This window comes from Anopheles gambiae, chromosome 2 (assembly GCF_943734735.2).
Source record: "Anopheles gambiae chromosome 2, idAnoGambNW_F1_1, whole genome shotgun sequence".
In the NCBI taxonomy this organism is placed as follows: Eukaryota; Metazoa; Arthropoda; class Insecta; order Diptera; family Culicidae; genus Anopheles; species Anopheles gambiae.
Genome location: NC_064601.1, coordinates 91,016,836 through 91,044,178, shown reverse-complemented (window position 1 = coordinate 91,044,178; position 27,343 = coordinate 91,016,836). Strand labels below are relative to the sequence as shown.

Sequence of the window (27,343 nt, the reverse complement as noted above, 5' to 3'; positions counted from 1 at the left end):
CTCCCCCCTCCCAAATTGCACACATACACATTGGCCAAGATTGGCAATCGTACAAATTAAGTGCCGTTCCGGTTTTCCATGCCTTTGCCCTGGAAAATGGAATTGAAATTCATATTGTGACATAATTAGTAGGGTAATATATTCATTGCAACCTTCCCTCCTTTCGCCTCTAACATTACTTTCACCCTGTCCCCCACAACGCTGCCCACCCTTCCTAACATTAGGAGTGTGCGCTCGCTCCATATCTCGATCGAGGTCTAGTAAATCTTTGCTCGAATTACTTCAGTGTGCGCCACCCAGTCGACGTCCGTTTATCTTTGTTAGCCTGGGACCTTCATGGGACATCTCCTTCATCAACCCCATCCCTTGTGTGTAGGGCGGACGGGGGGGAGTGTCTGCATAGTAAACGGTCCGGAAAATGGCTTTCAAATGGGGTTTGTTTGGGGGCGGGAGAGTTGGTGGAAAAGTTTAAAGCTTGCACCAGGATGCACTTTTGGCTTTCGGTTCAGTTCTATGCGGCAGAACAAAACGAGATACACGAGATGGACCTTTTTGCCCCGTGTGTATGTTTTCGTGGAACAGTGTGGGTGTGGAAATTGCATACAATCATCATCATTACCATCATCGGCATCATCAGCGTTTGGCTTCGTTTCACGCCGTTTGGCTGGGAAACGTTGGCTTGAGTGGCTAAACTTGTGCCCTGTCCCTGTTTGCCGACCGAACGATTTGATTGCAGTATTTATTTCCACATTGTTGTACCCTCTTTTCTGCCCGCCGAAAAACGTTAAACTAAGGGAAGCTTTCTCCCTTCGGTAGCGTTACACAGCCCGCTTGACTGAAAACTAGAAACGTGTGGCAAACCCCTTTGGCGCGAGCTAACTAGCGAGCTACGCAGTGCCCTGTAAGTGCAGTGGCACCGGAAACGATGGATAACATTAGCGTAAAATTAGTCGTTCACAGCTTTTGGCAGGCATGGGCTTTCGCTCCCTCCCACTTTCGCCGAGCCCAGTTTCATCGCCGAAAAACGCCATCTCGTAATGGATTTTCGTTTCCCGTTTTTGTGGCACTGCGTGTCGGCGGCGGCGGTTGATGAAAGCTGATGACAATATTGTACGCGGAGGTTTTGCCCCCCCCCCCCTCCCCCCCCTTTTCGTCTTGTGACATCTTGTGGAACATTATATGGGAGTTTCACGGTCACCATGGGGGGTTCGTGCCTTAGCTCCTTTGCAATGCGTTGCAACGGTTTTCCTTCGCAGTGGAGCAAGGATGCGAACTTGAGTTGGCAGCGACTGTTTGATAGCGTCCTTCACTGCTCGTACCGGCTTGTGCAGTGAGGCAGAGCAGAATGTTTTTGTTCTTGTGCGGTGTGGAAGATGAAGGTTGCGCAAAGTCCTTGCTCAGGATACGCCACGCCGGTTGCACATGGAGTGGAGGTACTTGTTCGCTTGCGTTGTATGATCGTTTATGAGGGCATACACAGTTTTAACCGACGAGTAGCATTAGCGTATGAATTCTAGCAAATAATTGAAATGGTTTGTACATTCTCTTTGAAGTTGTTTGCCTTAAATAGTATTTAAATATATTATATGTCATATTAAACAAGACAAGAGCCGCAAAATAATCACTGAAACAACAATATGCAATTAAGGTACGGGCAGAATTATCTTCTTTCCGAGCGTATTTCGTACATTAAATCTCATTTCAATTATTAACATGCTAGTTTTAGCGCCTGTAAAGCATTTCTAAGCTCACATGTTTCTATCGAAACACACTTTATAAACCGAAAATTCCCACAAACCTAACCACTTCCACAAATCAACCAGCACGGCACTAAATCAAACACGTATTGCACGCGCATGAATTCCTCCAAAACTTCGGCCCTCCGCTTATCCTGCAAGCTTTAGCACTCTTTGATCCGGCCTAACGATATCAATAGAAGCGGTGAGCCAAAAATCTAAAAAAATATAAAAACGCAAAACACAACCCACCTCACAAATTTAACCTAACATCGTTTGTGCATGAATTTCCACTGAACTGTAAACACGTGAGTGGGAGGATTTTTTTTGTCGTTGTTTGAAGTATTTGCATTTGATACAGTTCCACTGGCTGTTTAAACGCTTGCCCTGTGCCGTCTGCGGTTTGCCCTTGGTACAGTTTTCAATTTTGCAATTCCCACCCTTGCGTCGTCACGCGCCAAACCGAAACGGGCTTGAGGTGTTTCACGGAACAAAAATCGAGCCTTGGCGAAGGGCGCGAGGGCCGAGACGGTGGGAGGAAAGAAGAAAAGGAAAGGGCGAATAAAAAAAAAACAGAATCACTCCATTCCAAACACTTTCCTATCACAGCCCAACCGAACAACATGAGCTGGCATGGAAAACAGTTTTCCGGGGCCAGAAAAGTTTATAATTGATAAAGCGATCCGCTTCATTCCCATGTTGCTTTCCCGTTGCTTGCTTGCTCGTTCCCGCACTCGCTAAGTCTCTCTCTCTCTCTCGCCCTCCGTAAAGTCAGTTTCGTGCACGAATTTTCCCAAAAGGATTTACCCCTTGCTCTCCGCTCACCAAAAAGGTCGCGTGCTCGTGGGTTTCGGTGCCGAATCGGTGTCGATTGAACTATCGATTCACGTTTTTCACGCCACAACCTGTGGCTGCCTTTGGCACCCGGGCTGTGGAAAACAAACGAATGTGTGTGTGTGTGTGTGTGTGTCTGCGGCCTCTAAAGTGTAGCGATTTTCGGGGCGGATATCAATTTTCGCTCACGTTCTACCCGTTAGCTTCCCATCCCCACTTGACTTCTTTCGCAAAACCCCGTTGAAATGCAACCCGATGAAATTGTAGCGATTGTGATAAATTGTTTCTTCTTCCGGGTGTGTTTGTGTGTGTGTTTCCTGTGTGCGCTGCGAGGCCACGATCTGGATCCAGTGTACCCCAGGGGAATGTTTGGTAGTTGGAAACCCCCCCCCCCCCGCTGTGGTGGGGCTTAATTTTGATAAAACCAAATCGGGATACAACCAAACAGCAAATTGTGTACAGCAGGGATCAAGCACTATTTGTAGGGTTTTGCTTGCTGTTGGTAGAATCACCGCTCATTATGGAATGCGTGTGGGTTCACCTGCCCCCTTACCATGGGGGGTACAATGAGGAAAGGTAAAAAACAAGAACGCTAATTTCCTCTTTGTATTCTGATGAGTTTAATTAATGAACCACAACATCGTTTAATGCATAATTATGCAGGGCATCGTTATGAAATTGCGGGTACCAGCGAATGAACTTCGGGTTGCTCAGCTGCCATTGACAGTGAAAGGCGTGATTTGTTATGGTGGTTACATTTCTTTTTTCCCCCAGTGCTTTTTTGCACTGTCTGGTAGTTTTCTTTTGTGTTTTTATTTTTGTTCCTTCGCTTTACATTTATTTATGCTGCCATAGATCTCGTAATAGCTTGTGGACGCCTGTTGCTTACACTTCACTGTGGGGAGTTTTCCTTTTTATTGGGGTACGACAAAACAACAGGTACGTTTTTCTCAGTATCTATTTCCCAATTTTCATATGCCTTTTTTACGGAATTCAATGCATTGTACGCCAAAACGCGCATGATGAGAAAATTGCGTGACCAAATTCAACCGCTTTGACGAGTTAAACTTATTCAAGCGCACATTGACACATAGAGAGAGAGAGAGAGAGAGAGAGACTTTAGCAAGCAAAAAAGTAAAGGCATAAAAAACTGCTCTGAATGCTTCAGGCACATCGCGATACGGTTGAGTAATTATTGGCCGATTTATTCACATCGTTTTGTGATTGAAAAATCCAGCAAAGCCCAACCGGGAAAACAATCGATTGGGCAGATTTCCGGCACCGGTTCCCCATTGTGACACAAAAGTGATGTTGAAACGTACGTGCACAACGCACAATGTCAAATGAATAAAGTGTCACCTGATTATTTGTGTCTGGGCTTTTCTCTTTTTGGCTGCGTTGTGTTTTTCCTCACGCTTCGTACCTTTATTCAGGGCTTTTTCTCCAACGCTAGCAACCGAATGAAACGTGAGGACAGCACTTCAAGCTGTCTGAAACGAGCCTGTCAGCAGCATATCTTGCCGGCGCTACTGTACCATTGCGAGGATGGTGGGTTTTGTGGAAAACAGGGCGTAATAATTCGGCCTCAATATTTGGGGAACAGTTGTTTCCGAAGAAATTTGATGTCACACAAGCGGTAGCCACTGTCGCTTGGAGGGCAGAACCTCATCGGATGCTGATTGACGTACGCCGAAATTGGTACAACGATGCAGGTTGTGGAGGGCTAATAGGGTAAGTGAGCTTTCCTAAGGGACAAATCGAAAGTGGAGAAGAGGCAGAGAAGATGATGGTTAACATGAACATTGTAATAGCACACAACATGAAACCATCAAACAAGAGGATAAGCGCCATTTCGGTGCAGGATAAATTTCATTTCCTGCGAGGCAATGACAACTTCTTAAAAGCAGCCTATTTTTTGGGAATATGCAGCCAGTGCTGCAAAATGTCATGAGCATTGCTAGATTTTCACCAACTAAAACTTGATGCTCATTGCTGATACTCAATAAAAGTGCGTCATGACATACAGAACGCGACATGCGAATTCTTGAGTCCAACGCGATACTCTGACTGACAAGCTTAGCTTAATGCCGGCGTAAGCATTATCATGATTTTTCTGGCTGTGAACATTGATGACAAATGTCAATGTTTCAGTCATCAACACTCATGACTGAAACGAAGCTCAAATCAGGTCACGTATACAACTGAGATGATCAGTGACGATACTCAAACAGTTGGAGAATCAATCACATGCTTGGTTACATTTTGATTAGCACTCAACTCCTGGTCACTCACTTGGTCATGACATTTTTGTCGGCGATAATCATGACATTCTTGGAATATACTGAGCGCGTGAGCCAAGCAACAAAATGAGCTTGCTTTCTCCCTATGTCTGTTTTGATTATCTGTTGGGTCAAACAGAGCGAGAAAACATGCTCATGATGTTTCTTGGAACCACTCGCACGCACCGTATTCCTCCCATGACCATCGCGATGATCACCGATTGAAAATGTCGCGACCATGTGACTGACCTAGAGTTGGTTGCACACAATGTCACCAAGCATGTGATGGTCGCACCAACTGTTTGAGGTTCGCATCTGATTATTACACTAAAGCTAGTGACGCTGACATGATTTTGTTTCAGCCGGAATTTGTCATGACATTAGACATGACATGACATGACATTTGTTAGTGACATTTTGCAATACTGATCACAGTAAAAAAAAGTCATGACATAGTTACTGAACAAGCGATGGTCGCAAAAATGGCATGAAGCATGTATTGGCCATACCAACCGTTCTGAGTATCACCTCTGATTATCACAATTGAGTAAGTGACGCTGATATGGATTTTGTATCAGTCAGATTTTTTTTCATTTGATTGATAGTGACATTTTGCAGCACTGTATGCAGCAGTAAGAAGTTGTAATTATTCATCAAGAGCCCTAATTTCTTTTTTCAATACTTATCCATCCCAAACACACAACTAAAACTCCATAAATACAAAACAAACAGTTTTATTATCCTGTTGGTCTCCTTTGTTCTACCATTCCCAAATTGAAACAATTCTCCGCCCTGGCAGAAACTGCCATTCATTTCATGCTCCAACCCGTAAACACGGCCATTAACAAACCGAATCAAATCACCATTAAACAACCCCATTTAATGCACATATAATGCACAGTGAGTAGCGCCATGTGCTCCCTTTCCAATTCGCACTTGCGCACCGAAACGAGCCGCAAACGGCTTTTCGCTTATTATCGTTAATTGCATTGACACAGAAGGGACCGTGTGTATGAGTGTGCGTGTGTGTGTCGATAGAACGTGTCTTTGGCAGGCTCGTCCACCGTCCCAAGGGGCTAGTAGAGCCTGAGTGACGCTTACCTTTCCGCGTAAATAAGCAATGAACGAGCCGCTTGAACGGTACTGGCAAGCAAAAAGAACGCGCAACCCCGGTTCACCCGGCACGCGACTCACGCTTTGCCGCGCGGGTCAGAGATTTTCGTCACCGGCGGCTGACCTGCACGGGGTGGAGAGTGAGTGGGTTTTGCTGCAGCATAAGGGCTGCATTTATTTGTTTTTTTTTTTTAACCGCCCTTCTTTCCACTCCATTTCGTGCACCAGATGGACAACACCGGTACAGTGTCCGAGAGTGGTTAGTCATCGGTGGTTAGTAAAACCCGCTCCATTGCGGACACAGAACAGAGTGGTGGAAATAATTCTTAAGTCTTTGGACATTTTGTGGCGTCTAGCAAGAACACATGTTGTTTTTTTTTTATTTATTATTACAGTTCAATGGATAAGAACACAATCTCGTATTAGTGTGTTTGGCTATACAACTGGCCAATAGGCGGTCTGGTGTCTATCTCATTCGCATAACGCCCTGCACGTGTTCGTGGCTCAGTTGTCGGCAGGTTCGATTTAATTTATTCCAGGCAGCAAATACTTTGTACTTCCCCCCTCCCCTCCCTCTCATTCCCCTCAAACGGTTTTACATTCACTTGGGTGAGGCTCACTGCTTTTTTTGTTTATTAATTTATTGAACGAAAGAATAAAACGCCCGAAACAAAGAGGTCATAATTATTCACCATCGTGCGATCGCACATTGGCGGTGGAATTTTCTTGATAAACTAAACGAAATTTATGATCCTCAAGTCCTAGTTTTGTGTTGCTGTTGTTGCTGGTGCTACTGCAGTGAGCCCAAAGTTTCCCCATATATGCTGGTGCGGCAATGCGAACTATTTCTATTTTGCTACCCCGGCTCTCCCCGGCAAAAAAAAAGTGTTCACGCTGCGTATGTGACTGTGGGATCGCCAAAGCAAAACAGCATAATTTATCAACGACACACCGCACTTTCAAATGGAGTCATGAATGGAGAGCGGGAGCGAAGAAAAAAACAGAAACAATTCAACTCCATCAGCACCGAATATTGCTTTCCCGTGGCACTCAGGGCAAGCATAAGAAGCATGCAAACAAAAAGACACAAGTATGTTCGATGGAGCTAACATACGTGAAATTCGTACGGAAATATGTAGAAACGGTGCCCCTGCCAGCGAGCGAGCCTGTCGTTCTACTAACGGTGACGATTTATTGTGTACATATGAAGGAAAGTCACCGTTTTGCCCATTTTTTTTTTCTTTACGGGCAGATAGATAATTACTGGAGTGAATAGGAAGAAATTAAAAAATAATTTACCCACCCTGTCTATATGCCCCAAATTCCCCTCCCGAGGAAGGTGCGTGAGTGAATGTGTGTTCTGGGGTCTCACAGTAAAAAAACTGAAACAAACTGTAAGAGTAACGCGTAGGTTTGCGACGGTGGCACGCGCTGCTTTGTGCTGTGACGAGTTGTGGCCATAAATAACTGTCAGACGGTTCGTTGCTGCACTGCCATAGCAGTTCACCTCTTGCACCTCAGCACAGCTCAGCGACAGAGGTTATCGTGCCGGCTCAGGTGAGGACCCGTAATTGGACGGTGCAGTGTAATACCAGTTCCTATTCCTAAGCCGGTGACATCCAACCTGGGACACACAGTTTTTTTCAATGTATGCCCAGCTGGTGTGGACAAATTTGAGGATTAATTCTCAATTAGCCATTCCGGGGGCCCAACAGCAAACACCTTACGGTCGCGAGATGGCCAATTATCCAATTTGGAGGCAGACTCCTCAGGTGAGTTATGTTGATTTCCGCGCAATCGGACAGCACGCTCCGGTGGAGAGCGTTTCCGAATTTAGAAAACCGGTAGCTGAAGTACCGCTGCAAACATCCTTACACAGGTTCGGTGAGGAGAGGCCTTTACCGCTGCAGGGGCAGACCGTGCAGTCAACAAACGACCTTCGCTGTGCAGCTCGCTGTGCAACGGGGCCGCCTCCATAGTTGGAGAGTTTGGGTCGATCTGCATCTTGTTTGGATGGTTGTACCGTTGAAGACCGCCGAGAGATGACATCAGCTGCACACGATGCGCTGTCAAGCGACGAAGATTGATGGGGTAGCGCAGCAGCTGCTGTGAAGTGTGCTCAATACTGTGGAGAGTTTTATTTAAGACTTTGTTTAAACGGTACTTCTAGATGTTGGAGCTTTCATCGAGACATTCCGATCGATTTAAGCTCTTTTTACTGTTTTTCCCCAACAGAAGAAGTTAGCATACGTTGGTATTGAGTGTAAGTACACCCGCCACACTGATCACACTTTCATTCCACGTAGCATACACTTCAAAAGCTACCACAAAAAAAGGGGAAATGGTTCATCGATTCACCCCCCACCCAACAAAAAAAAGAGAAGCTTTTCGTAATGAAATTTAGAAATTCAATCCAATATTCACTCGCTTTTCCGCCCTTACCATGCGTGTGCGTGTGTGGGTATAGAGCGTTCGCCCGGGCGTAGAACAGAGAGTTTCGCCCATCGCACGCCCATCAATTTATTTCGGGCATAACTTCACCACAATCGAAAGGGAAGCCAATGCGAGGAAGCGGCCATATTCTGATCAACTTTCTTCAATCACGCAAACGGCAAGCTGATTGGTGTCGGCAAGGCAAGTAACGTCACGCTGGGGGAGGGTTGCTGCGTCAAAGCTGACGTGTGGGGACGCCTGCTGCTGCAGCGTAGAAGCAAGTGGAGTGGAGGCGTTCATTTCTTTAAAGAACTTTGCTCGCACACACAGCTGGCCAGCCTGGTATGCCTTCCCACGATCCAATTTCTATCATCCGATACTCGGAAAATCATTTGCTGCTGCCCTGCCAGAATGGGGGGTAGCATATTCCCGCAGCCGGTCGGAAAAACAAACCTCGGAGGTTTCACATCCTTCTAGTACTTTAACATTGTACACGCTTGAGGAAAAAAAAAGGAGAAAAAAGGATGTTGGTAGCGAGAAATTTCTTCAAAGTGTTGTTTTTTTGTGCTCATTCACTCACTCTGTTGCTGTTGGACTGTTTTCCCCATTCTTCTTGCCACCTAGCTTCCAACCTAGCCGCGTACAAATTGGCTTCTGCAAAGTTAAACACATATCAACGCGTGTGTATGTGTATGACGCTTGTCAGCAAGAGGGAAAAAAGGGGTTTGGTTCACATTCTCTATCTAATGTGCTTCTACAAAGTGTATTTGTTGTGAGATAACCCTGAAATGCTTTCACTTTTCCGTTTCCGTTTCACTCTCAATGTTCACGCACACAGCCCACAGTGGAAGCAAACAGCGAAACAGCGGTAAAGCGACCAGAACGTTAATGCCTCTCGATGCTGCCACTCAGCAAAAGGCGTGGTGGTGGCGGCGACGACGAGATGCGGAAAGAAAAACACATCGTCAATCTAACTTTTCCCTGCAATTAAAGCTTTATCGGTTGTGGGATGGTTTGTGTGCGGCACGTGGTTCGGTCCAAGCTGGGGCTGGCTGGCTGACTGATTGCTTTCTACACCTCTGACCGGTTTGGTGTGTCGCGCGGAATGGATTTGTTTTTGCACCACGTGTCGAGCTTCGTTGGGTGCGAGAGAGAGAGAGAGAATGGGGCAGAACCGAACGGAAGCTTAAGGAATCATTTCCATTATTGCCAATTGTTGGCTTGTCCCGCCGTTTTGAGGCTCCTTCAACGGGAGCTTTTGACGGTCCAACGGTTGACGCGTACGCGTGGCAGTACAGGCGGTCCCCGAGATACACGGTTAATGGGGACCGAAAACGGCCGCAAAATACCGCGTATCTCGAATTTCCGCGTAAGTCGAATCTCGTGATTTCCAGCTGAAATATCACTAATTTTCGTGTAATTTTGCAAGTAAGGGGTAGTTTTAGTCACTTTATGAATTATTTGATATTATTCTGACTGAATATAACTGTTTTAAACCTTTTTAAATAGTTTTTAACATTCGATCAAAACGGAAATTATTTGGCAATTTGCAATTGATGTGTCAAATCAGTACAATTTGCTCAAAGAGTTGTCAAATTTAGAAAACCGCGTATCTCCGAATCCGCGTATAAGATGTACCGTGTATCTCGGGGACCGCCTGTACTTGATGGCAGTGATTGGTGTTTTATTCTGTTTTTGTCTTGCTGCAGCGGAGAATTGTTTCAAAAGGACAAACTGGGAAGGAAAAAGGAAAAATAAGTTTCAAGTAGGGAAGCAGCATTAGTGTAGGAAGAGCTTGCAAGATGGTGATTGAAGATTTAACTCTCGCAGCAAGCAAAACAATAAAACACACTGAACAACCTGTGATGAAGGAAGTGTTAGTTGTTTTTGCTTATAAGTGTTGTGCTGTTGAATGCTTTGAAAATTGATTGATAAAAAGCACTCCTCAATTGGACAATTAAGAGGTGGATTTTTCAATCAAATTAAAATAATATTGTTGCTCCACCTTAACGATCGTGTAAACTTGAAACGTGTTGAGCAAAAATAAAACTCAAATGTAAATGCGGCTTACCACGTGATTATGGTTGGCCAACGCTCGGCAAACAACCTTCCCTTTTCCTTCTGTTTTTCACCTATTGCCCTTTCCTTTCCCTGTGTAACACAATTCAACACGTTGTTACACAAGGGGGGGGATGGGCGAAAAAAGAATCCTCCCCACCCGGGCGTTCTTTATGGTAAATAGCAGACTTATTTTCGACTTACTTCCATCAGCTAAGTTTGTTTCTTCACACTCGCCGCCACCGCTGTGAGGGCGCTTGAGGCTCCATTGGTTGACATTAAGCAAACAGAGCAAACTAAATTAGAACGCCGTCACAATGCGCTGGAACTTTTGCACCAGCCGACCGGAGCTTCCCGGAGCTCGTCACATTTTCGCTTCGCCCTGCATCGTCATCTATTTTGGCACCTCACATAATAGGGGCTAACTTCACGCGCGAGGGTTTCCCGTTCACCCAGCCAGCCACCAGTTAAGAGACTTTCATTTTACGTAATGCACTTTTCCTCATCAAACGCTAGTGGTAGCATTTATCTTACAAAGTTTGTTTGCTTCTCGTTACAGACTTCGTTAGCCGTGTCCTGCAGCTCTCAGGCAGGGGTAGTAGTGGAGAACGGTGACGGCGACGGCGACACTTTTCCCAGCGTGAACCATTTTCTCCGCTCCGGTGACTTGACGAAAGGTAAGCAAGTGTCACATACTTTTACTTTTCGGGCGTATTCGTACGTATGTGTGTATGTGTGTGAGTGGAATGAAGAAGGAATTCATGCGCTTTCCCTTTGGGATGTGATGGTGCTGGTATTGTTGGTGTGCCGTATTATAATAAAAAATGAAGCTACATGGAGCGATGGAGAACCTCGTGTAAGTTTGGGGCAATGGAAACTGAATTAAAAGAATTCAAATGGCAAAAACAAGACAAATCATTTCCTAAAATTGAATCCATGGATAATGATTTGTGCTAGAAGACATTCTTTCTTCTCCGCTGAAGCGTCGCCCTTGGCTGAATGCTTCACGAATGAGCGGAGCCCCCTCCCGAGCGTGTCTGTGTGTGGCGAATAATGGCAAATGGCATATCATTAATTCGAATCAAAAGCGGTAAATAAAAGCAACCGAAGCATAAATGTTGGCATGCGAACGATCCACTCATGTGAGGCGCAACGACCCGCCAAGCGGACAGAGCGAATGTCATAAAAATCATCACCTACCTTACTTCCACCTTCTCCACTAACACACCTTATGTTTCTCCCTGCAATCTCCGTTCGCAAACGTTGTGCAAAAACACGACACAACCACAGGAGAACGCATTCCTCCTGGATGAGTGATTACTAAAATCGTGCCAATGAAAGCAAAGCACCAGCTCCGCTTGACTTTCCTTTCTACGCTTGTTTTTGTGTGAAGGTGCGAAAAGCAAAAACCCCCAGACACTGACAAAATATGACAACCATCATGCCCATCATCATCACCATATCGCGCGTCCTGTTCCTTCGCGACACGTGGTGGATGATGAGCATCAAAAAAAAAAAATAAAAAAAAATAGGAACCAAGGACTTTTCACACCACCGTGGTGGAGCGACCCGCCCGGGGATGACAGTTCCTTGAAGGTGTTGGCCCATTTGCTGTGACGTGTCGGAGACGGCACGCAATCTGCCTTTTGAATGCTGAAGAACCCGGCTGTTGACAACGGAACCATTTGCACACCGACCGGGGCAGAAATTCCATAGAAACAGAGAATCACCCGGCCCGGGAAGTTTGGGTAAGGGAAGATGGGGAAGATTATTCTAGCGTGTGTTTTAGTTACGCGGAAAGTATTCTAGCACTGTGTGGTGGGCGGGAAAAATCACGGCAAATCTTAATGGTGCAAAAGGTGCCGTTTTTCCCTCATCATCCGTTTATGCTTGGAAAGGTGTGAAAGAGTATTTTTTCAGAGCGTTTTTCTACGCGCTTCAGTGCGTTACTGTGACAATTAAGCCGCTGAAGGTTGTGACATGCTAATGTACCTGATGTGAAGAGAATTCATTATTTTTCGTATCCTTTTTTCGATTGTGCCTGGGGGAGATGGGGAATTAAATGGATTGTACGATTTTTAGTTAAATGGAATCAAGCGAACGTTGTAATTTGAGCCATCAGAGTGGCAGATTGTGTTCGTTAGTTTGTGTTTTGTGCTTCTAATTTGAGCAATGAGCTTTGAGAATAATTTGTTAAAAATCTTTGATGTGTTTAAGATTGATTTAATAACGAGTTTCCTCATAGAAATGATATGAAACTAAACAATTTTCCATTTCATACTTGGACCTCTAGGAACAGTATCCTTTTTGACCTCGTTTTTCAACCTAACCTAATATAAAAGGGTTCCTTCTAATTGTGATAGCATAATCGTAATTTAAATTGCAATTGATTATGCGCTTCAGAAGGGACCACAGCATTCATTTTAAGCGCTTCTTTTACACGTGCAATTATCCAACAAATATACTAAAGAAAATACCTCACCAAACCACGCGTGTCAAACACGCTCCGGAACTGCACTCTTTCCGGCACAGAGAAAACAGCTTAGGGAGTGTCGCAGCTATTATGATTAATTTTCTCATCCACAACTGTCAGCCGATGCGGCAATGTGTCACGTAGTTTGTGCGCAAACGGCAAAAGACGCTCGTCGCGTGAAACATAAACTCCTCGGTTACAGGAAACTCCCGCCATCTAGCTGGATAGAGCTTTTGCCTGAGCTTGCTGATCCAGCTCGGGACAACAGGGTGTGGTGGGTGTATTTTTCCTTCATCCTCGACGTTTGTCTCATTTGACTGCTGACTTAGAGTAATGGTAGCTGACGGGTACCACGTCCTGGACCATCTTCTCCTCCGTTGCATAAATGAACATATCGCGGTCATTAATCTCGTGTGTTCCCTCGCACGCTGCGGGCCGAACGCTTTCTTCCTTGTTTAGTGAAATACACCTTCTTTTACAACCCCCTCCTTGGAGACTCATTTCAGCGCTGCTCCCACCATTGCGCCCTTAACCTTAATGGTGAAGGTGTGCTCGGTGGTTGTGAAGCTTGCGTGCGTGACAGCAACCGAGAGAACCTCACCTAGGAAAAATGACTCCCTGCGTTCCTGGAACGCTTTCACCCAAGCACCGGGGCCATTCTACAGAAACATTACCTGAAACCGACCTGAAGCCCCCGGGGCGACTACACGCTGGAGTAAGTCGTCTTCTTGGACGATCCTTCAAACCGGTCCGTCCGTGAAATGTTTATTTCCCTGCCCACCGGTACCACACACCGGTGGTCCGCCTAAAAATAAGAAGACGGATCGATTAAGGAAATTATGTCCCGCGGTGCCTATTCACCTTCTTCGTACACCTTCTTTACGGGGTTTTTTTGGGCGTTGGGTTTCTTGCACACGACACGAGCTTCTGCACCACACTACTAATGTACCACATTCAACAGGATATTACACTCGCTCACGGAAAGATAAGACGCTGTGTGTGTGTGTGAGCGAAGGTGTTTGAAGGAATTTTCCAACCTATCTTTGCCGAGGACACCTCCTTGTACACACCGGTGCCTGTTTTTTATTCCGAGAAAAACTTCAATCAACATTAATTGAGTTTAGTTTCGGTAACGGCGCCCTCTGGCGGGAAAACAAACCAAGCGCCAAAGCACACTAAGGCCCTTGTGTCTGTGTTTTTCCGTCGAAAATTTTATCAAAATAACTCGATTTGGAGAGAGAGATTTCGGGTGTTGAAACTGGCTGTGAGACCGTCTCCGTGTCCGGCCGTTCCGAAAAAAGGCCTCAAGATAGATAGGGCATGGCGTTAACGGATTTGTTTTCGAGCGCTTTGTATTTTGAATGTTTCGTTTCGTTTGTGTGTCTGTGTGTCTGTGTTTTGATGGGAATGTAGACGGTTATCGCTTCGTAGCCCAGCTTACTTCCGCTGAACAAATCGTACAAACAGAGGTTCAATTAAGGCAATGTATCTGTCTAGCATCCGATATCCAAAAAACAGAAGGAATGAGATAGTTTATCTAGAGCCATTTTGTTCACATCTTCCTCTCTGCTCTTTCACGTAAGAATGTCCTTTTGTTAGCACCGGAAAGTAACGGCCACGTGCGGATTAGTTGCCGTTTTCTTGTTACATGCTTTATCACACGAGCAAACTCAATTTCCGGCCCGTTGTAGTATCATGATTTCGTACCGTACCGCTTGGCCACGTTGATTGCTTTAGTTTGGGTTTTTACACTCGTATCCATTAAAAAAAAGGGTACACGGGATCCTTTCCGGGTGCTCTGTAACCCGTACAAGCGATGCGATTAGTACTATCTGAGAAATAGAGGCTTTCACCTGAGGCCGTGGGACCTTTTTGTGCTGAAATGAATCCATTCCACCTTTTGGATACAGTTTGATGTGTGGCTCTATTTCCCGTACAGTCGTACATCATAATGAAGTTGTAGGAAAATTTAAACTCTAAATAGAAAACAAAACAAAAAACTAAACCTCACTTTTTTGTTTGGTTATTTTGGACCCAAAGTGGAGCGCTTTTGATTGTATCCTCCAAACAAAAAAAAAGAGACTAAAGTTAAGTTTCAGCAACAACTTTTTTGTCCGCTACGGTTGTGCCGTCCCAGCCCATGACTTTTAAACCTGTTTATGATTTTTGGAGCTACGAAAAAAACGGTACAAAAATCTAAGGACAATTTCTACTCCCTCTGGAGCTGGCCAAGTAAATGCTTGGCTTGTGACTCCTGTTCTATCCCGAAACAACCCCGCCAGGTACAATGGTAATAAACTACGGCATGATTTGAAAGGCTCCCAAGGTAGTCCAAGCCAAGTGAGGACGGGATTTGCACATCATCATCAGCAGCAGGTCGTCATCGGGAGAAGCAAAATGGCGCTATATGAACTGGGCTGATTCTTCCCGAAAAAGAAAACCGACCCCTTGCCTTTGAAGTAGAAAAGCTCGGTGGTGGTGGTGGTGGATGGCGGAAAAGGTTAACACAGTGTCCGGCAGTTACCGGTTACCACATTAAGGATTTATGAGCTCACCCACTCACCGGTTGTTTTCCTCGTTATTATTTTATTTCGTCTCCATCCTGTCGTGGCTATTTGCTATTTCACATCCCCGAGCTTGAAGGGACGGTAGCAGCAGCATCAGCAGCAGCAGCAGCAGAAAAAAGGAGCAACAAGTTGAAGGGAAACTTCTTTCCGCACTCTTTTCCGGTTCCAGTAAGCTATGTGGTGGTGATGATGGCGGTGGATGTGTATGTATGTCGACAGGAAGATGGTAAAGCGGTAGCGGAAATCCTCCCTTTTTTTTGCTCCTGCAACCATTACCAACGTACAGCAGCAACAAGCGCACAAAGCACTTTATGAGAGCGTCACCGAGTGAGACAGAGAATGCAAAAGCTAAACACATCGGCAAACAAAACTTACACCAAAAACCCCCCACGCACCGGGGTTTCCGCCTGGTGGAATTTTGAAGGAAATGGGAAAAAGTGTTAACCCAATCCCAGGAATTGCCAAAGAAAAAAAAGGGAGAGTTTGTGACAAACCGACGCAGAAAAGCCACATCCTTGTTTCCGCTTACCCATCCGTTTATGTATACCCACCGGTAGAAGGAGCGGAGAGAGAGAGAGAGCGGCCAACACTGGTAAAAGGCAACAACTCGTTAGCTTTCCCTCCGACTCCCTGGTTATGCCTTCCGGGGGAGCTGTGCAACTGTGCTTCACCGCGCTCTAGTCGGCGGGAAAGGATGAGGCATCATTCAATTGCGCCTCAACGGTGCCAGCTTCCGGCGGAACCTTGGCACGGGCAAAGTGTAAAAGTGTCGTAAATTAAATTGAATAATCGCAGCAAAACCGAACCGAAGCGAGGGCGACGACCGGGAGTTACAATTTTCCATTTGCAATTCCAAAGCTTCGATGGATTATTGGTTTTGCAAAATGTCACTCCCTGTGTGGTAGTGTCTGTGGGTGTGTGTCTACCATGGGAATTCACTTTACGCTTTACCTCAACCTCAATTACGAGTTTATCCGCAAATAGGCTTTGAAAGGGGTTTTTTTGTGTGTGTGGGGCAAGATCAACTGCTTCTCCGTTCTGCCTGTGTCCTGCCTCACCACTATATATAAATTCCAATTTAACTTTTTCTACCAATTTGATAACATGGTCCGGTCACAGGAAACCTTTCCCCTTACCACTGGCATGGACACTTCGGTGGGTCGTGTAATAGAGTTGATGCAAACGTCGGATAATAAATTGTGGCACATCCGGCCACTACTCCCGCCGAACCGGGAAAGTTATATAGTGTGTCCAAGGACGAAAGATATTTCGCGTGTAGATTTGAAAAGTTTTTCCCCATTTCGCCCCCACTGCCTTTTGCTGGCTGTGTAGTGTGACTGTGTGACAGAATGGACGAAAAAAGGGCTCACCGACCACCGAGGGCAGAAGGTTAGAGGTGGCGAGACGGGGTTCCGGAAAAACAGGACACGCTTTGCATGGTTTGTTATAATTAAAATTCTCCCACTCTGCTGCTAAACCCATCCGCCCTGTGTGTGTGTGTGTGTGTGTGTGTGTGTGTGTGTGTGTGTGTGTGTGCGTGTGTGTGTGTTTGTTACGTTAGGGTGTGACTTTAATAGAACTGTCATGTGGCAGAGCAACATCAGCAACAGAAAAGTGATCCAATCTGCGGGTGGAAAGTGTAACGAAAGAAGACGCTGCAAAAAAGAGCTTGTGTTAGCTCTCGCCGCAATCAAGATGCTTGCTAAAAAACGCCCCGGGAATGGCTTTCCACACTCCCGTGACAACAAAAAAACTGTGACTCATCAGTATGCCCTTCCCAGTTCCTCAGTACGTCTGGACGCCCAAATGACTAACAAGCTTCCCCGTTGTGTGTTGGACTCACAAATGGGTGTAATAAAAATATCAAGGGCAATAAAATTGCTCTACCGCTGCTCTATTAGGGGTGGAATTTCATCGGTTGGGGAACCTACGAGCTGACAAAAATCCTGTCATCCTGTGTGGTATCCTGTCCCAGGTGTTCCAGGCTGCTGCGCAAGGCGGCTGCACACATGTACATAGAAAAACACCACGCGAGTGCGTCAGGTACGTTACATCGTAAAGGCAAATAAAACGTTTGTGCAGTTTTGTCCTCAGTCTCCTGGGAAACGTGGTGGCGGCGGTGGTGAACAGCACACTCGGCTAGTTGATAGTGCTGGCGCATTATCATTACCACAGGCAGCGGCGTGCACGTGTTTACTGCACTGGCACAGAGGGAATGGTTTGGTTGCTGTGGGTTGTACCGGCACGATGCCCGGTCTATCTAATTAATTCATCTGCTGGGGGTGCTTGTGTGTGTGTGTTTGAGCCAGTGTTGACTGCTCTGCAGAGACTCGTACACACAGTGAACTACACACAGCTATACGAACACACTAAAGCGTTCTCGCCGGATGCGTCCCGCAGCTGGAGCGGCATGGTGGTAGTAATATATTCTGCTTTAAACCATACTTTTCATCATAAATTTGATTTATTATTAAATTGCTTTGCGTATCACACGCAGCTGAGTAGGGATGCTGGTGGAAGCGTGAATGGAACGCGTTAGGATAATAGTATTTCCGTACTGAGTTGGTGGTTATTTGGTGGTTTATTAAGGTTTACAGCTAACACGCAGCATTTAAATTCTGATTGTCATTTATTGTGTGTTTAATATGGTTCTTTCATGACATAAATACTGCTATATCGAGATGTTTTGCAGAAGAACGTGCGAATATGCACGCTTGTAGTGTCATAAAAATACGGCAGAGGTCCCTAGACCGTGCAAAGACGGTTAGTAACTGTGTTCTTTATACGAAGAGCATGTCTATAATTGTTTTAAGTGAACTCAAATATCATTGCATTTAATAGTAATGAAGGCATCAAGAAGTAGTTCCATTAAAATACTATAGATGGCGCTCTAAAAGAAATCACTAAAACATGCACTTTCAGACCCATTACAAGTATTCCATTTCAAAGTATAAACATCCCTTCTTATTCAACGAAGAGCGCTTCTCATACCACTGACTGAGCGGCAGACGATTTATCATAATATCTGATCAATTCACTCGAGAGAGCATCCACCTTCTCAACGGGGCTGGAAAATCAACACCTCCTTCAGAACTTCAAACACTCCGTTACACTCTCCCTCACTCAGCGCGTATGTCAACGACCTTCGTAATGCGCTTAACCAACCGCAGACAGTAAGAGGCAGTCGTGTCCAGCAACCGATCGCACCGCTCCGCCGGCAGGTTGATCTTCATTCCGATCGCACCCAAAGACTAATGACAGCAATCACTCATCGCCCAACGAGCGAATGTCTGTGATTTGCATATTAAAGGTACGCTTCTATCCCGTACCCAGCCCAACGATCATCATCATCATTTGCACCGGCCACGCCATGGCACCACGATGCTCTGATGCACCACGGACTAATGCAGCAAAATCAGCGCGTCTAGCGATGTCTCTTCACAGGGGGCTATCGATTACAAGTAAGTCCAATGACCGTGCGCGGGGTTTGAAAGCGACCAGACTGTTCTATGTTCCACGATTATTCAAAAGGCTGTCATTTTGTGGGGCTTTATCATGGGCGCATGAAGATAATAGCGGGATCCTCAGTCGGGGGAAGGATCGTCTCCGTAGATTGTTGTTGTGGCCGTTTGCAGACATAGGAATAGCCCGTCCACCAACGACTATTTGTTGGCGTGATCTTCACTACACTTCGACTCGTTCGTTTCTTTCTGTGCTCTTGCTCCGTCTGCATACACTGGGGTTTCTAGGGGGCATTGCACCATCAACCAGCTCAACCACAGAAGGGATAATATTAATATATTACAATAATCAACCTACAAGATTCTGAGGGACGCAAACAGACAGAGAAAGAGAGAAGCAAACGGCCAGCTGGCCGCAGACGAGCCTGTGTGGTCGTTAATTACGGATGCGGTACGGTTGCGTCACATCCCGGCACGGCCCAGCAAAAGCAAACGAGAGCAAATTACGTTATCATTCCCCGCCCTGTTGTGCTATTTTTATCAACATCTACCACAAACACGACTTCTTCTCGCACAATAATCGCGCACCGCCTTTCCGGCACAATGCGTCGGGATGGTTTAGACCTACAAATAGACGCCCTTTCATGTCGCTCGTACCGCCGTATCGGGGTATGGAAATAGAAGAAAGAGTATTATCTTCCTGCTGGGAGCTCGCGTTGACGACTCGGTACATGAGAAGGGCCACTTCACTCTTTATTGGAGCTGGAAACGCCTTCCCACTGGATCCTTTTCTTCCATTCCGCAGGTATTTGAGAAGGTACACGAAGCCAACCCATTTTTGGAGGTTTCCATTTCGGGCGCGCGCTGCAAGACACTCCACCATGTAGTGTCGGTGTCGCGTCAATAGCATTTGCATAACATTGGACGCCCTTCGACACCTTCAATGGGAGCTTTTATTTTCTTTCCTCCATTGGTTTTTTTTTTTGCTGGTGTACTGTACTGGTGCTCTCTTAGAAGAATATCCTATAAAGTGATTCGAGAGGGCGTACTGTTGGCTGTGGGAAGCTGGCAATGGAGACGCAGCTGATGGGAGAAGCAAAGAGCTAAGCTCCGGCACGACGACGACACGTTCAACCGGTTCCCTCCCATCGCTCGGTGGTAAAGACACATCGCAGCGTTTACGCAAACGATCCAATTTTCCCATCGATCTGCACCGAGGCGGATCGTGCAGAGCTGGGGTTTGCAGAGATGGGGCATAACGAAGAACGGGGTAGCAAGCACCAAACACTCAACGCAACCATTTGTACGACTGCATCATCTCGCACGCTCAGCTCTATGGGTGCTCTATGGTGGCTACGGCGGGAGGCTGGGCGTTGATTAGATTTTTCCCATTCCGGAGCAATGCCGGGCCGGCCTTTCAGGCGCTCACGGTCACACATCTTCCGATCACGATTTTGAACTGCCCCGTTTATGGTGTGTGGCAGCAACACCAGGGGGTTGGCGCTTCGGCACTCGTCCGCTTCCTGCGCGCTTTGTCCGATCGGTCACGTTCTTCCGATCGCGAGTTCGAAGATCCTCCCGGGGTGGTGGATGACCGCTTTGGTGATGATGATGGTGAAGATGCGGTTGGTGTTGATGATAGTTGTTAGAAGGTTTAGAGGAGAAGGTCAACCCAAAAAAGAGTCTAAAGGAGACCTTCAACCGTCCAGGGAAGACTGTGGCTCTTGGAAATGGAAAACTGTGAAGACAGCACACAAAATGCTGCGTTTTTTGAGCGGCTTTCAACAAGCCTTCAGGCGGGGCGTTCCCAAACGTGCAATTCGCGTGCTACAGTTCAATTAGACGGCTCGGAGCCTCCGGAAGGGTACGGCCGGTTTGAAGTGTAATGGGTTTGCAGCTGTCTAGAGGAAGTTTGACCATTGTTGGAACACACGGACGTGGCACTACTAGATTGATCCAATCCGGTGGATTGCCGCAAGAGGATTACAGTTTAGCAAGGGAAGTAAACGAATGGGAATAGGCAAGAAGAAACGTTCGTTGAAGTTAAGCGAATCCCTACACTTTCCTTTCCAAAGCTACGGGCACTATGGGCAATGAAAGTGGGTTATGCCAACAGGGGAGATGTTGTGTACAAGTTATATTTCCCATACTGTTTGAACACTAGGGTGTTTCTGAGGTTCAAGTTATTTTTGCTCCATAACTAAAGGCCAAAAAGATGCTCTGGATTTGATAATGCAAACCAAATTCAAATTCAATCACACACAAACTGCTCACAACCTTCGTTGTTCCTCCGCAAACGATTCAAAGCTGGTGGTTCTGAAATCTTGCAAAAAATCACCTCAAACGTTGTCTATTTTGGTTTAAAAAACACCCACACAACAGTTCAATTCCCAACTCACATATCGTTCCCTTACATATTCATGCATTCATGAAAGCAAAACTTTGCCCTGATTTATTTAGCACAATTGCAAAACAGGGATTTCACACAATCCCATTTTTCCCATGGTGCGATTTTCCACCTTTCCGCAGCCAAACCAAAGCTCATCAACAGCAGAATGCTAATCCTGGTCCATCCTTGCGATGCAAACTGGGCAAGGCACTAGCATCACCACTACCACTACCACCCAAGCTGTACAATACTCGCGAGGATTTTTCACTATTATTCCTGCACCTCATGTGCTGCAGCCTGCCAGGGTGGAAGATCCTTCACCTGCTGCAACGGGTTACAATTCCAAGGCTACTCCCGCACGTCCCACAACGGTTTCGATGTGCACGGTGCTTGTTCTCCATCTGGCCGCTTGTTTTGTTGCGGGAATGGGTTTTTCGCGGAAAAAACTTTTCCCCCATTTTCACATCATAACTAACCTTCGGCGGAGTGGTCTGTGGAAGGTTCGCTCTCCGTGGCGCTGCATGAGCAGGAGAGTTTTAATCAATTTAAGTTGGCCTCCAACCTGCTCCATCCCACTGTGGTGGACTGTGGAGGCCCTGTGTCGATGCCGGCTGAAACTCTTTCGCTCTCTGACCACAAGACGTGGGGCTCGCCCATTGCTGTTCCCACAGGCCAAAGAACGGGCGGGTAAAAGTTGTTGTTTTCAATGCAGCGATTACTTTTCCCTGTGGTGTGAAGGGTTTTTTTTTCTTTTTTCCTCCCTTTTTTGTGTTGTACTTCCTTTTGCACCCTTTTAGCAATCGGCATTCCGTTCGAATGGGATTCAAATGCATTCAGGTGTATGGGATGCGGGTGAGCGTTCAAGGAGCGTTGGTGTGTGTGTGTGTGTGTGTATGTGTGTATAGATTGATGGAAAACTGCAACCACATGCTGTCGAACTTGCCACAGGTGCTGCCACTTTAGCGAGGAGGAAACCAACCCCCAGCAAGTAGAGTGAAAATGTGAAAAATGCACAAGAAAAAACACAACCACAGCAATGGGAAAACTTTACAAAATCATTCTTCGCAGAAAAAGGGAAATGAGAAGGAGACGAAACGGAGCCGCAGGTACACCGTGGTGTCCAAAACCTTCCATGCGATTTTTTCCCGCGAAACGGTTTGCTGTGCGCGTGCTTGCGGGGTGGCAAAAGGAAGCAAGGCGAACGGAACGGAAACAGCAACGAAACAACAGCCACAAATCTGCAAGGGTGAGAAAGGTTAATGGGAAAAGTTCTCGTGTGTAGCAATCGTGCTGTGTTGTCTGTCGGTTTGATAGCCCAATAGGCATTGCTTCGTTTTGTTTTGTTTTGCTACGCCCTACGCCAGCGGTTTTGCAGTTTTTTGGGGTGTAAAGTCATGAAGCCACAATTGACGGAGCAGCCAACACTTGAATAAACAATTGATCACATAGTGTGATAAACAATGTGCAAACTGGCCCTGTGTGTGTGTGTGTGTGTGTGTGTGTGTGTGTGTGTGTGTGTAGGGAAAAGGCGCGGGAAAAGCTTAGTATAAAGCTATCAGTGTACAAAACGATACAAATGCCACCCAGCAGAACCCCAATCTGAGGGCCGGGGGAAACAAACTCAGAGCAGTACGGAACTGTTATGATGTAATCGTAAGCGCGGAAAACTTTGCGCGATTGCATAAAATCGGCAAACAAATGGGATGGTAAATGGCGATGATGATACTGCCATTGCACTTAAGAAATAACATCATTAAATTAAATTGCGATTGCAAACGATAGGTAGAATGTGTTACCTTAGCTTTGGATAATGGGGTTTGCACGATTTTGTTGTTTGTGAGGAGGAAAGGATTTTTCGATAGAGCTTTAAAAAAACGGATGCGATTTGAACGCTGTAGTGCACTCAAACAAGAGAAAATGTACATGTTTTGACATTTTGAAGGAACAAATAACTCAGAGTTAAACAAAATTCATCAATAGCTCAATTAAATATCAAAACTGTTTTAAAAATAAATCAATTTGATACAAATTCCATCGAAATATGGTTGAAGCTACTTACTAACTAACGCTATAAGTGACACATTGTAGCATATCTGCTATACAGAACTTATTATAATACACACTATCAGCTATAGCAACATTGTAACACACTTCGGAAAGCCAAATCACACCATTGCGACACATTCATTATAACACATCAGCAAATCAATCCACACCATAGCAACACACCTAGACCATACCGTTCATAGAAAAAACAATTGAGACACATTTATCGAAAACAACCGAAACGCGCAACATAAGCAATTCAAGCGTTACTGCGGCAAAGTGGACAAACAGAGAACGCATAGCAACTTATTGCTAAAAAGCGCAGTGTAGGCAAAGATCGACCAACGCACCCGTTCCTTGGCTAGAACAGTTGAAACTTTCCAGAACCTTTGTAAAAACACTAAAAGCGCAACATAGTCACAAATTGATAGACACCTCACTCCAATACAATGTATGAATTATACTTCATATCAATAACCTTTAATTAGGACAAAAACACATTCCAAAACCAAATGTACGAAACCCACTGAGTATAAATAAAACCAATTCCGACCGTGGCAAGTCAGATTCGTTCGGACTGTCAGGATAGGACTATGCCCATCCAACATCTATCGACTTCTCATTTAAAGAGTTTAGTTATGTCCCCCTACCCAAGGTAAGGCCTCTAAACTCCAACGTTTCCAGTAAGGGAAACCTCCTAAAGGTTTCTATGATCGCCTGGACGATCAAGTGTCGAAAAGTCCGCTTCGAACAAAGTGTTATTCAACCTCGATACTTGTCAGCGAAACACTGACCTACCGCGATGGTACGCGTTGATCAGTTGTACCGTTGTACGCTCATCAGATTACATGGCGACCGTATCAAAAACCGAACATACTATATGACGACCATAGCTATCTCCAAACCTACTACAACATTGATAAACATAACAACGCCATCTATTGCATTTTTCCTTTCCCAACGCAAAACTTGTTCTAATCTACTTACTCACATCCAATTTTGAACTCTTTTTTTATCGCCTTAATGTCGGCACCAAAAAATGCATATTGTTCGTTTTAGTCAAAAATAAAACTCATTGTTCTATTTCCCCGGCCTGCACGAACCATTCGCGAACCAATGTTTGATCAAACCCTTTGCCAAAGCTTTTGCCCTCTCTTTATCATCCCCCGCCAATCCTTCTTTCTCCCTTCTTTGTCCATTTTAATTCCATTTCAAACAATCCAGCCTCAGCCTTAAAAAAAGCTTAAAAGGCTAACGGGTTACCATTTTCCGCAACAAAAGCTTTTGCGATTTCAGCATGCAAACGGTCTTTTTTTGGTTGGTTTGTATCCCACTTTTGGCGTATCGCTTCAAAAATGTCCCTCCCGTTCACATGTGGCGTTCTCTCAATGAAAATTTAACGTTCATTCTACAATGGTGACGCTTTTAAGCAAAGAAGCAAAGGACCAAAAAAAAACCCAAACTCCCCTTATCATTCCTACAGACGTAAAAGAAAAGCGAACAAACACACACACACACATACTCACTGTGTGAAGTGTATGAAGTCAACGGGGCAGGAGAGTTTTCGCCGCGTGGGTTAAGCTTTCTGCTTCTTCGACACTATCGCTTCTTTCACCAACAAAAGGGCACACACAAAATCCACCGCAAGGTTCGTTACGGAACAATGGCGTTCATTATGCTAAAAGTATTGTGCGGTGCTGCTGCTGCTGCTGCTGCTGCTGCACTCCCCGACACGACACTCCGTGTGGGCATGCAAGAGCGCAATGCACTTGAACTCCAGCGATCGAAAAGGACGCTCCGGGCTCCCTTTACCATCAACAGAGTGGACCATTTCGGAGGGTAGGATGATCGTGTAAGAGGGACTTGGGCAGGCTTTCTACGTGTTTTGGGGGAGTGGATTGCTGAGATGCACCTGAGATGAGGTGCGAATGGAATGCAGAGACAAGCTCACCTCTGTCGACAAACGAACTAATCAGCATACGAATGTTTCTATCGCAGCACTCGGAACTCTCGGTTGAAGAACTGGACCGAGGACACACACGCCGGGTATCCGATTGCGATGGGATGGTGTGTGCATCCGTTTGTTGCAACCACTTATGACAGAGCCACTTCCATGCCGTTTTTACAACTCGCCGTGGTGTTCAGCATTGCGCTACATTTCCCCGCCAAAAAAGTGTTATAAAAGTCCATTTTTTGTTGCTTCGAAAAGATAGTACACGTTAGTACCGTCCATTCTGTGCCGAGTCGGTGTATGCCGGGCACAACCTGAGATTAGTTTTGTTTGATCACCAAAGTTACCATTGTCGCATGTCGTGCGGTGGGTACGTGCGAGACTCACTCAAAAAGCGCTCACACACAACAGCTGACAGTTTTGTGAATTCAATTCCTCCATGCTCGACCCAGCATGCGCACATGCGTAAACTTTGTCAGCCACATGCGACACGATGAGAGAACGTTGACGCTGCCAGCAGTTGATGGGGACAATTGTACACACGCCGGGCCATGCAAACAAAAGAGCATCATAGCCCGCCTGTCCTAATCCGTGTGCATGTGTGCAAAAACAATAGCCGTGAACATGGTTTCGTCCGCCCGCTGTTTTGTCGCATAAACTTGCATGCATGCACGTTTCCGTGCACCGGCTGGCGACTATTACACTTACTCTATTATGCCAATTTTCTCCCAAGATCGGTTGTAGCGGGGAGGGGGGTACTTTTGGAAATGGATTTCATTAACGGACACCAAGCGGGACATTCCTCTCACCTTCTGCTGGCCGTGCGAAAAACCTCCGACCGGGTGAGAAACTACCAGGCAGGCAGGCAGACAGACAGTAGCTACATAGACACCTCCCAAAACCCTTTTCCATCGGACAGGGCAGACAGAGGCATGTCTTCCCGTGTGCATGTCAACCGTGTCGCGGCGTGTCTTTTGCTGGGCGCAAGGTGTAAAACGCGACCGCGATGTGTGCTTTGGTGCCTTTGTGTGCTTTGGTGTGCCCTTTGTCTTCGGGGCAGCATTTGAGATGGCGGTGGACCTTTGTGTGTTGTGATTTTCACACATGTGCTGAACATGTATGAGCGGACGGGGTAAGAGAATGGGGTTAGATGTAACCCTGTGCGCGTCAGCTGCTGTTGAACGATTACTTTGCTACCGTGCTTTTAGCTTTTGTGTTTGGTGTGATGGGCATTGGTTTGTTTAGGTTGAGTAGGGTACAGGCGTTAATAGCGCAGATTGAGCATTTGCTCTGTTAAGCATCTGATACGGAGGCAAATAAAAGATCCGGCTACAAAGCGTTTGATGAGATCGGGTGTGACACGAGTCATTACGAGCGATTTGCTTAGGTAATGATGTTGTTGGAAGCAGTTGCTTAAGGCACATTGAAACATGATTGCTTTGGCAAATATTACATGTTTTTTGTGACGAATTTGATGTTTTCAATTTGATTTTTTATATCATTTTGAGTTGAAAAGCCTAAAAACGAATCGAATTTAACCCAAATAGCCAACATTACTTAAGCAGCCAATTTTGGCAAGCTAAAGATCGCCGCTTGATTTTGCCTTTTTGCAGCAGATGAACACCATCAAAGTTCCGGGTGGTCCTTCTAAATAGCACCTAAGCAGCTTCCTTATGCCAGAGTGCAACTTTAAATGCTCTTGAATTGCATATAATTTAACATATTTTACTAAAAACTCCCAATCACTTCACTCAACATACCTTCTTCAATTTATTTATCTAACTAGTGCAGCAGCAATGAGATGATTGACGGCACCAGTCTTTGACACTTTGACAAGAGCCACCTCGTACCGATGTCATGCATTAAAAAGCACGATTTTTTGTTAAACAGCTGAAAATCAGCTATAAAGTACGAGCTATTTGGGTATCCTACATATGTTTTTACTTTTTTAGGTTTTTGACCAAAAACTTGTTAAAATATCAAATTATTTTTACATTCAACAC

General features: G+C 45.7%; 1 protein-coding gene across 1 annotated transcript in view; it reads left to right on the top strand.

Moving 5' to 3' along the window:
- The window catches only part of LOC1276498 (midnolin homolog), a 92,484-nt gene that overhangs the window by 26,411 nt on the left and 38,730 nt on the right, over positions 1 to 27,343 (top strand). Inside the window, exon 3 of the mRNA XM_315855.5 lies at positions 11,013 to 11,130. The gene's annotated coding sequence lies outside the window, so the exon portion shown is untranslated. The remainder of the gene's footprint in view (positions 1 to 11,012; positions 11,131 to 27,343) is intronic.